The sequence below is a fragment of the Mobula birostris genome, chromosome 28, assembly GCF_030028105.1.
Source record: "Mobula birostris isolate sMobBir1 chromosome 28, sMobBir1.hap1, whole genome shotgun sequence".
Taxonomy (NCBI): domain Eukaryota; kingdom Metazoa; phylum Chordata; class Chondrichthyes; order Myliobatiformes; family Myliobatidae; genus Mobula; species Mobula birostris.
Genome location: NC_092397.1, coordinates 7,414,147 through 7,424,835, shown reverse-complemented (window position 1 = coordinate 7,424,835; position 10,689 = coordinate 7,414,147).

Here is a 10,689-nt window from a genome sequence, read left to right as displayed (position 1 = left end):
AAAGTTTCCTACCGTAGCCCTGTACTCAGCCTCATCTCCCTTTCTGATGCATCCAACTATGGCAGAGTCATCCGAAAACTTCTGAAGATGACAAGACTCTGTGCAGTGGTTGAATTACTATATCTCTGAGAAAAGTCCATCTCCCACCCGCCATCCTCACCACATTCTACAGAGAATGTATTGAGAGCATCCTGAGCAGCTGCATCACGGCCTTGTTTGGAAATTGCACTGTCTTGGATTTCAAGACCCTGCCGCGGATCGTGAGGTCAGCTGAGAAGATCGCCGGGGTCTCTCTTCCTACCATCACAGACATTTACACCACGCACTGCATCCGCAAAGCAAACAGCATTATGAAGGACCCCTGCACCCCTCATACAAACTCTTCTCCCTCCTGTCATCTGGCAAAAGGCACCGAAGCATTCGAGCTCTCACGACCAGACTATGTAACAGTTTCTTCCCCCAAGCCATCAGACTCCTCAATACCCAGAGCCTGGACTGACACCAACCTACTGCCCTCTACTGTGCCTACTGTCTTGTTTATTATTTATTGTAATGCCTGCACTGTTTTGTGCACTTTATGCAGTCCTAGATAGTCTGTAGTCTAGTGTAGTTTTTGTGTTTTTTTTCTTACGTAGTTGAGTGTAGTTTTTGTATTGTTTCACGTAGCACCATGGTCCTGGAAAACGTTGTCTCGTTTTCACTATGTTCTGTACCAGCAGTTATGGTTGAAATGACCATAAAAAGTGACTTGACTTGACCTGACTTCAGAAGCCTGGTGGCCTGAGGGAAGAAATTGTTTCCCATCCTGACTGTTCTTGTCTTTGTGCATCGGAGTCTCCTTCCTGATGGTAGAGAGTGAATGAGGATGCTGGATGGATGGGTGGGATCCTTGATAATACTAAGGGCCCTGCGTACGCAACGCTCCTGATAAATGTCCCCAATGGATGATAGGAAGACCCCATGATCCTCTCGGCCATTCTCGCAGTCCTTTGTAGGGACTTGCAGCAATTGAGGCACTGAGTATAAAAGCTGGGTCCCCATGTTACGAAGTTCCAAGTTCCAAGTAAATTTATTATCAAAGTACTTACATGTCGCCATATAGAAACCCGAAATTCATTTGCTTGAGGGTGTTCACTGTAAGTACAAAGAAACGCAGTAGAGTCAATGACCACACCCAACTGGACAAACACCAGTGTGCAAAAGGCAACAAACTACGAATACAAAAATTAAAAAATTAAAAATAATAACTATCAAGAACCTGAGATGAAGAGCCCCTGAAAGTGAGCTCCGTAAGTTGTGAAATCAGTTTAGAGTTGGGGTGGGTTTAGTTATCGCTGCTGGTTCAGGAGCCTGATGGTTGAGGGGTAGTAACTGTTCCTGAACCTGGTGCTGTGAGTCCTGAGGCTCCTGTACCTCCTTCCTGATGGCTGAGAGGTAGTAACTGTTCCTGAATCTGGTGGTGCGAGTCCTGAGGCTCCTGTACCTTCTTCCTGATGGTTGAGGAGTGATAACCATTCCTGAACCTGGTGGTGCGAGTCCTGAGGCTCCTGTACCTTCTTCCTGATGGCAGCAGTGAGAAGAGAGCATGTCCTGGGTGGTGGGGGTCTCTGATGATGGATGCTGATTTCCTGCGACTGTGTTTTGTGTAGACGTGCTCAATGGTGGGCGGGGGCGGGCTTTACCCGTGATATACTGTACCAGAAAGCTGTGCCTTCTTTCCAACTCGTTGTTTTGGCCCCACTTAGAGCACTCTGTGGAGTTCTGGAAGGATGTCATGAGGCTGGAGTGGCTGCAGAAAAGATTCACGGCGATGTTGCCGGAATGATAGTTGGTGCCAGATGGGGTGGCTTGAGTATCTCAGATTCACGGGGACCAGGTGGGCTGTGGTTATAAGGAGAGACTGGCCAGACCGGGATTGTTTTCCCTGGAGTGCAGGGGTGACAGAGGTTAATAAACTGTTCAGTGCAGAAAAGATTCACAGTGATGTTGCTGGAATGATAGTTGATGCCAGATGGGGTGGTCTGAGTATCTCAGATTCATGGGGACCAGGGGGGCTGTGGTTATAAGGAGAGACTGGCCAGGCCGGGATTGTTTTCCCTGGAGTGCAGGGGTGACAGAGGTTAATAAACTGTTCAGTGCGGAAAAGATTCACAGTGATGTTGCTGGAATGATAGTTGATGCCAGATGGGGTGGTCTGAGTATCTCAGATTCATGGGGACCAGGGGGGCTGTAGTTATAAGGAGAGATTGGCCAGGCCGGGACTGTTTTCCCTGGAGTGCAGGGGTGACAGAGGTTAATAAACTGCTTGGTGCAGAAAAGATTCACAGTGATGTTGCCGGAATGATAGTCAGTGCCAGATGGGGTGGTCTGAGTATCTCAGATTTGCGGGGACTGGGGAGGGGGTAATTATAAGGAGAGATTGGACAGCCCGGGACTGTTTTCCCTGGAGTGCAGGGGTGACAGAGGTTAATAAACTATTTGGTGGGTGGTTACAGGATAAGGTGAATCTAAAACTAGAGGGGATAGGCTTAAGGTAGCCTCCAATCTGATGGCGTGAACATTGATTTCTCCTTCCGGTTCAAAAAATAGTCTTTTCCCCATCCCCTCTTCTTCTATTCCCCACTCTGGCCTCTTACCTCTTCTCTCCTGCCTATCTCCTCCCCCTGGTACCCCTCCTCCTTTCCCTTCTCCCACGGTCCACTCTCCGCTCCTGTCAGATTCCTTCTTCTCCATCGCTTGACCTTTCCCACCCACCTGGCTTCACCTATCACCTTCCAGCCATAATCCTTCCCCTTGCCCCCCCCCACCTTTTTATTCTGGCATCTTCCCCCTCCCTTTCCAGTCCTGATGAAGGGTCTCAGCCCGAAATGTTGACTGTCGATTCATCTTTGTAGACGCTGCCTGACTTGTGGAGTTCCCCCAGCATTTTGTGTGTGTGTGTGTGTGTGTCTGTGTGCGCTGCATAGGTTCAGGGTGAAAGGGGCAAAGTTTTAACGGGGACCCGAGTGGCAGGTTCTTCACCCGGAGGGTGGTGGGTGTATGGAACGAGGAAGGGGTTGAGGCAGGTATATTTTGAACATTTCAGATACCTGGACAGGTAGATGGATCAGAACACGGAACAGAGAACAGCATAGCACAAGGACAGGCCACTTGGCTCATAGTGTTGTGCTGTACCAGCTGAAAACTAAATCAAAAACACCCAAACACTAATCCCTCCTACCTACACCACGTCCACATCCCTCCATCTTCCTCACATCCATGTGTCTATCCAAACATCTCTTAAAACCCAGCGGCCACTCCGAAATGATATCGGTATCTGTTAAATAGGGGCCGTGCACAATCCGGATTTGATGGAGACAGCCGTGAGAAGCACGGAGAAACACATGGAGAAACTTCTGAAATGCCCGCTTCGCTGCCGCTGCTACTGTGTGATGGAGAATCTCCGGAGGGGAAGGCCCCAAATCCTCGGCTTTGCCTGTTGCCTGTTGCCGGGGCCGGGGTCGAAGTCGAAGCGCTCGGCAGAGATGGTGCTCGGTGTCGGAGGCTCGAAGTTTTCGGACGGACTCAAGAGTCGGCTGTGGTCGGGTGCTTCCAGGGTGCTGCACCAGCAAGTTTGTGACGCTGGAAGTTTGCGGGACCTGCTGATCAACTTCTATCGGACAACTATAGAGAGCCTCCTGACGTACTGCTGTGCAGTGTGGTTTGCCAGCTGCACGGGACAGAACAGGAAGGACTCGCAGCGGGTGGTGAGGGTAGCAGAGCAGGTTATTGGCACAACATTACCCTCCCTCAGAGACATTTATACTGGCAGACTTCAAAAGAAGGCTACTTGTATTTCCAAGGATCCCACTCATCCTGGACATCACCTGTTTTCCCCTCTAGCACACATCAGTATGACAGCAGTATGGAAATCACTGTCAGTCTTCTGGACAGAAACTAAAGGGGGAGAGCAGTTACCATGCCTCTAACCGAGTAAAACACTTCAGTGGTTTGATGTCTCAATGGTTTCATTTAGTATCAGAGATTGTATACAGTATGCAACCTGAAATTCTTACTCTTCGCAAACATGCACAAAACAGAAGAAAATCATCAAAGAATGAAAGTCAGTAAGACGTCAAACCCCAAAGCCCTCCAACCCCCCACCCTAGCACACACAAGCAGCAGCAAAGCATCAACCCTCCTTCCACCTGCCTCAGCCAAAACATCAGCCTCCCCACCATCACCTGTCTTGCAAACAACAGCAAAGCATCAACCCTCCTTCCACCTGCCTCAGCCAAAACATCAGCCTCCCCACCATCACCTGTCATGCAAGCAACAGCAAAGCCCCCAAAGAGACCATGACCTAGAGTCCATAAAAAGAGCACTTCGACATCTACAGGCTCGCTCTCTCTCTCTCTCTCTCACTAACAATGGGGAGAGAGGTATCACTCCTGCCACAGTGAACAATATTATTGTTCTGGGGGATCTTGTTGAAACGTATAAAATCCTAAAGGGATTGGACAGGCTAGATGCAGAAAAATTGTTCCCGAGGTTGGGGGAGTCCAGAACGAGGGGTCACAGTTTGAGGATAAAGGGGAAGCCTTTTAGGACCGAGATGAGGAAAAACTTCTTCACACAGAGAGTGGTGAATCTGTGGAATTCTCTGCCACAGGAAACAGTTGAGGCCAGTTCATTGGCTATATTTAAGAGGGAGTTAGATATGGCCCTTGTGGCTAAAGGGATCAGGGGGTATGGAGAGAAGGCAGGTCCAGGGTTCTGAGTTGGATGATCAGCCATGATCGTACTGAATGGCGGTGCAGGCTCGAAGGGCCGAATGGCCTACTCCTGCACCTATTTTCTATGTTTCTATGTTTCTACCTTCTGGGAAGAGGTACAGAGCATTAAGAACAAAAACAAAGAGACTCCTTAACAGCTTCTACCCACAAGCAGTGAAATGTATAACACCCCCTTCCCTTCTCCTGCCCCCCTCCTAAGACAGCGACAGCTAAATGCATCACACTTCCAGGAATGGCAGGTGTGCAATAATCCTACCCCCCCCCCATCCATATATTATTAATTTTGGACTGCACTCCTGAGGTTTTAGAGTTTATTTTATGTATATATTCTTTGTCATGCTGCAAAACGTTGAGCTGCTAAACTGTGTTTCATTGCTTCACAACAATGACAATAAAGATATTCTTCTTCTTCTGCTTCTGGAGGTTCATGGCAGGGAGAGTTTTTCTTCCTTCTACCGTCTGCGTGAGATGATGGGACTTTCAAGAGACTTTGAGACTTTTTTTTTACTGTGCCCATGGTCTGCTCTTTATCAAATTACGATATTGCTTGTGCACTGTTGTAACTATATGTTATAATTATGTGGTCTTTGTCAATTTTTCAGTCTTGTTTGTCTTGTGTTTCTGTGATATCATTCTGGAGGAACATTGTATCATTTCTTAATGCATGCATTACTAAATGACAATAAACGAGGACTGAGTGTCCTCATAATCTAATCTAATGTGTTTGCCTCTACCTCCACACCATTCCAGGCGTCGGCCACCCTCTGAGTGAAAAACTTACCCCTCACTACCCCCTCTCCTTCAATAGATGCCCACTGGTATGAGACATTTCAACCCCGGGAGACAGACGCCCCCTGTCTTATGGGACGGCGCAGCGGCAAAATGGTTAGCCCGACGCTTTGCGGTACCAGCGACCTGGGGTTCAGTTCCGGCCGCTCCCTGTGGCGAGGAGTTTGTACGTTCTTGACCACGAGCGCGCGCGGTTCTCCTCCAGGTGCTCTGATTTCCTCCCATGGTCCGAAGCTGTTCCGGTTGACAGGTCAATCGGGTGCCGTGAGTTGGCCTGTGATTAGGTTCGGATCAAAGGGCGACGTGGCTCGAAGGGCCGATTCTGTGACAGATGTCAATCAGTGAAAAATAATCTATCTTTGCCCCTCATAAACCTCTGTCCAATCTCCTCTTGGTCTCTGCTGGTCCAAAAGAAAGCAACTCACGTTTGTCCGGCCTCTCACGGTCGCACACGCCCTCTAGACCAGGCAGGGTCTCGCCCGAAACGTCGACTGTACCTCTTCTTAGAGATGCTGCCTGGCCTGCTGCGTTCACCAGCAACTTTTATGTGTGTTGCCTGAAATTCCAGCATCTGTAGACTTCCTCGTGTTAGCATCCTGGTAAACCTTGTCTGTACCCTCTCCTCAGCATCCTATCGACCCACTTTACACCGCACACTGTCGGAGCAGTGCTGCCAGGATAATCAAGGACACAACCCACCCAGCCAACACGCTTTTTGTCCCTCTTCCCTCCGGGAGAAGGCTCAGGAGCTTGAAGACTCGTACGGCCAGATTTGGGAACAGCTTCTTTCCAACTGTGATAAGACTGCTGAACGGATCCTGACCCAGATCTGGGCCGTACCCTCCAAATATCCGGACCTGCCTCTCAGTTTTTCTGCACTACCTTACTTCCCATTTTTCTATTTTCTAATTATGATTTATAATTTAAATTTTTAATATTTATTATCTATTTGTACTCCAGGGAACACGAAGCACAGAGTCAAATATCGCTGTGATGATTGTATACTCTAGTATCAATTGTTTGGGTCTTTATTCTTTGGAACGCAGAAAGTTGAGGGGGGACTTGATAGAGGTATTTAAAATTATGAGGGGGATTGATAGAGTTGATGTGGATAGGCTTTTTCCATTGAGAGTGGGGGAGATTCAAACAAGAGGACAGGAGTTGAGAGTTAAAGGGCAAAAGTTTAGGGGTAACATGAGGGGGAACTTCTTTACTCAGAGAGTGGTAGCTGTGTGGAACGAGCTTCCAGCAGAAGTGGTTGGGGCAGGTTCAATGTTGTCATTTAAAGTTAAATTGGATAGATATACGGACAGGAAAGGAATGGAGGGTTATGGGCTAAGTGCAGGTAGATGGGACTAGGTGAGAGTAAGAGTTCAGCACAGACTAGAAGGGCCGAGATGGCCTGTTTCCGTGCTGTAATTGTTATATGGTTTAGTCCTAGTCATAGTCATACTTTATTGATCCCAGGGGAAATTGGTTGAAATTGATTATATGGTTAATAAAGTATAAAGTATGGTAAAGTATAGTGGGGTGACCAGATCCGTATGCAACTCTCCATTTAGCGGGGATACAGGCCAAACACAGGCAAATGGGACTGGCATATTGGGTTAGTATGGGCCAGATGGGCTGAAGGGCCTATTTTTGTGTTGGACGGTTCTTCGAAGAGGGGAAGGAAATCACGAGCGTGTTGCAAGGGTGCAATCATGATTTGCCTCGTTGGCGGAGTGGGAAGTTTAATCTGCATCAGAGGCAAGAATGCACCCACAGAGTGATGGTTAATTACACATCGGTGTTTCATTCGAGGGGTTTGTCATCAAAGGACAAGAGCCAGTTGTCCATCAGCAGGTTGAGTTTCCCTGTGTTTTTTTGATGCTCGGTCTATTGTCTGTTTCAGCATGTCTGTGAGCTGACCTTTGTCAGGCACTGGAATTGATTGAAATTATTAATAGCAACTAAATGGCCAGGATCTGGGTTTGAATCCTGAGAGGGGGAAATCATGAAAGCAAAAAGAAAGTATATTTCTTTCTCTGCTGTTTCAAAGACCCTGAGAGGACCCAGCTGAGCTAAAGGAAAGATTATTTCTTTCTCTGCTTTAATCACGCCACGTTCTAATTATCTGCCCCCTATCCTCCCCCACACCCCCAAACTCTGCACCAATGGTCCAATGAACCCACTGACCCTGCACACCACCGGGAGGTGGGAGGAAATTGGAGCGCCCCGGGGAAACCCTTGAAGTCACCGGGAGAACGGGCAGACTCCGAGCATGCACACAGAACCGCAAACACGGAGCTGGAGGGTCAGGTTTGAACAACTAACCGCCCCCCAACAACTCCCCCCTTCCATCACCTCCCACTTCCTCCTCCTTCTCCATCACCTCCCTCTCCCCCTCCCTCTCTTTCACCTCCCCCGTCACCTCTCCCTCCCCCTCCCTCTCCATCACCTCCCCTCCCCTCCCTCTCTTTCACCTCCCCCCATCACCTCTCCCTCCCCCACCCTCTCCATCACCTCCCCTCCCCTCCCTCTCTTTCACCTCCCCCCATCACCTCTCCCTCCCCCTCCCTCTCCATCACCTCCCCCTCCCCTCCCTCTCTTTCACCTCCCCCTGTCACCTCTCCCTCCCCCTTACCCCCCTCTCCGTCACCCGCCCCTTCCCCCCTCCCTCTCCATCACCTCCCCCTCCCCCCTCCCTCTCTTTCACCTCCCCGTCACCTCTCCCTCCCCCTCCCTCTCCATCACCTCCCCTCCCCTCCCTCTCTTTCACCTCCCCCTGTCACCTCTCCCTCCCCCTTACCCCCCTCTCCATCACCGCCCCTTCCCCTCCCTCTCCATCACCTCCCCCTCCCCCTCCCTCTCTTTCACCTCCCCCCGTCACCTCTCCCTCCCCCTGCCCTTCCCCCCCTCTCCGTCACCGCCCCTTCCCCCTCCATCTCCGTCACCTCTCCCTTCCCCCCTCCCTCTCCGTCACCTCCCCTTCCCCCTCCCTCTCCGTCACCTCCCCCTCCCCTCCCTATGTCACCTCCCCTTCCCCCCTTTATCACCTTTCCCCTCCCTCTCCGTCACCTCTCCCTTCCCCCCACTCTGTCACCTCCCCTCCCCCTCCCTCACCTCTCCCTTCCCCCCACTCTGTCACCTCCCCTCCCCCTCCCTCTCCGTCACCTCTCCCTTCCCCCCACTCTGTCACCTCCCCCTCCCCCTCCCTCTCCGTCACCTCTCCTTTCCACCCTCCCTCTCCATCACCTCCCCTTCCCCTCCCTCTCCGTCACCTCCCCTTCCCCCTCCCTCTCCGTCACCTCTCCCTCCCCCCCTCCCCCTTTCCCCCTCTCTGTCACCTCTCCCTTCCACCCTCCCTCTCCGTCACCTCCCCCTCCCCTCCCTCTCCATCACCTCTTCCTCCCCCCTCCCCCTTCCCCCCTCTCCGTCACCTCTCCCTTCCACCCTCCCTCTCCGTCACCTCCCCCTCCCCCTCCCTCTCCGTCACCTCTCCCTTTCCCCCACTCTGTCACCTCCCCGTCCCCTCCCTCTCCGTCACCTCTCCCTTCCCCCCACTCTGTCACCTCCCCGTCCCCCTGCCTCTCCGTCACCTCTCCCTTCCACCCTCCCTCTCCGTCACCTCCCCCTCCCCCTCCCTCTCCGTCACCTCCCCTTCCCCCCACTCCGTCACCTCCCCCTCCCCCTCCCTCTCCGTCACCTCCCCTTCCCCCCACTCCGTCACCTCCCCTTCCACCTTCCCTCTCCGTCACCTCCCCCTCCCCCTCCCTCTCCGTCACCTCCCCCTTCCCCCTCCCTCTCCGTCACCTCCCCTTCCCCCTCCATCCCCTCCCTTTCCCCTCCCTCTCCGTCACCTCTCCCTGCCCCTCCCCCTTCCCCCCTCCGTCACCGCCCCTTCCCCCCTCCCTCTCCGTCACCTCTCCCTTCCCCCCTTTATCACCTTGCCCCTCCCTCTCCGTCACCTCTCCCTCCCCCTCCCTCTCTTTCACCTCCCCTGTCACCTCTCCCTCCCCCTCCCCCTTCCCCCCCTCTCCGTCACCGCCCCTTCCCCCTCCCTCTCCGTCACCTCCCCCTCCCCTCCCTCTCTTTCACCTCCCCCGTCACCTCTCCCTCCCCCTGCCCCTTCCCCCCCTCTCCGTCACCGCCCCCTTCCCCCTCCATCTCCGTCACCTCCCCTTCCCCCTCCCTCTCCGTCACCTCCCCCTCCCCCTCCCTCCGTCACCTCCCCTTCCCCCCTTTATCACCTTGCCCCTCCCTCCCCGTCACCTCTCCCTTCTCCCCACTCTGTCACCTCCCCTCCCCCTCCCTCACCTCTCCCTTCCCCCCACTCTGTCACCTCCCCTCCCCTTCCCTCTCCGTCACCTCTCCCTTCCCCCCACTCTGTCACCTCCCCTCCCCTCCCTCTCCGTCACCTCTCCTTTCCACCCTCCCTCTCCATCACCTCTCCCTCCCCCCTCCCCCTTCCCCCCTCTCCATCACCTCTCCCTTCCACCTTCCCTCTCCGTCACCTCCCCCTCCCCCTCCCTCTCCGTCACCTCTCCCTTCCCCCCACTCTGTCGCCTCCCCCTCCCCCTCCCTCTCCGTCACCTCTCCCTCCCCCCTCCCCCTTTCCCCCTCTCCGTCACCTCTCCCTTCCACCCTCCCTCTCCATCACCTCCCCTTCCCCTCCCTCTCCGTCACCTCTCCCTCCCCCCTCCCCCTTCCCCCCTCTCCGTCACCTCTCCCTTCCACCCTCCCTCTCCGTCACCTCCCCCTCCCCCTCCCTCTCCGTCACCTCTCCCTTCCCCCCACTCTGTCACCTCCCCCTCCCCCTCCCTCTCCGTCACCTCTCCCTTCTCCCCACTCTGTCACCTCTCCCTCTCCGTCACCTCTCCCTTCCACCCTCCCTCTCCGTCACCTCCCCCTCCCCCTCCCTCTCCGTCACCTCTCCCTCCCCCCTCCCCCTTTCCCCCTCTCCGTCACCTCTCCCTTCCACCCTCCCTCTCCATCACCTCCCCTTCCCCTCCCTCTCCGTCACCTCCCCTTCCCCCTCCCTCTCCGTCACCTCTCCCTCCCCCCTCCCCTTCCCCCCTCTCCGTCACCTCTCCCTTCCACCCTCCCTCTCCGTCACCTCCCCCTCCCCCTCCCTCTCCGTCAC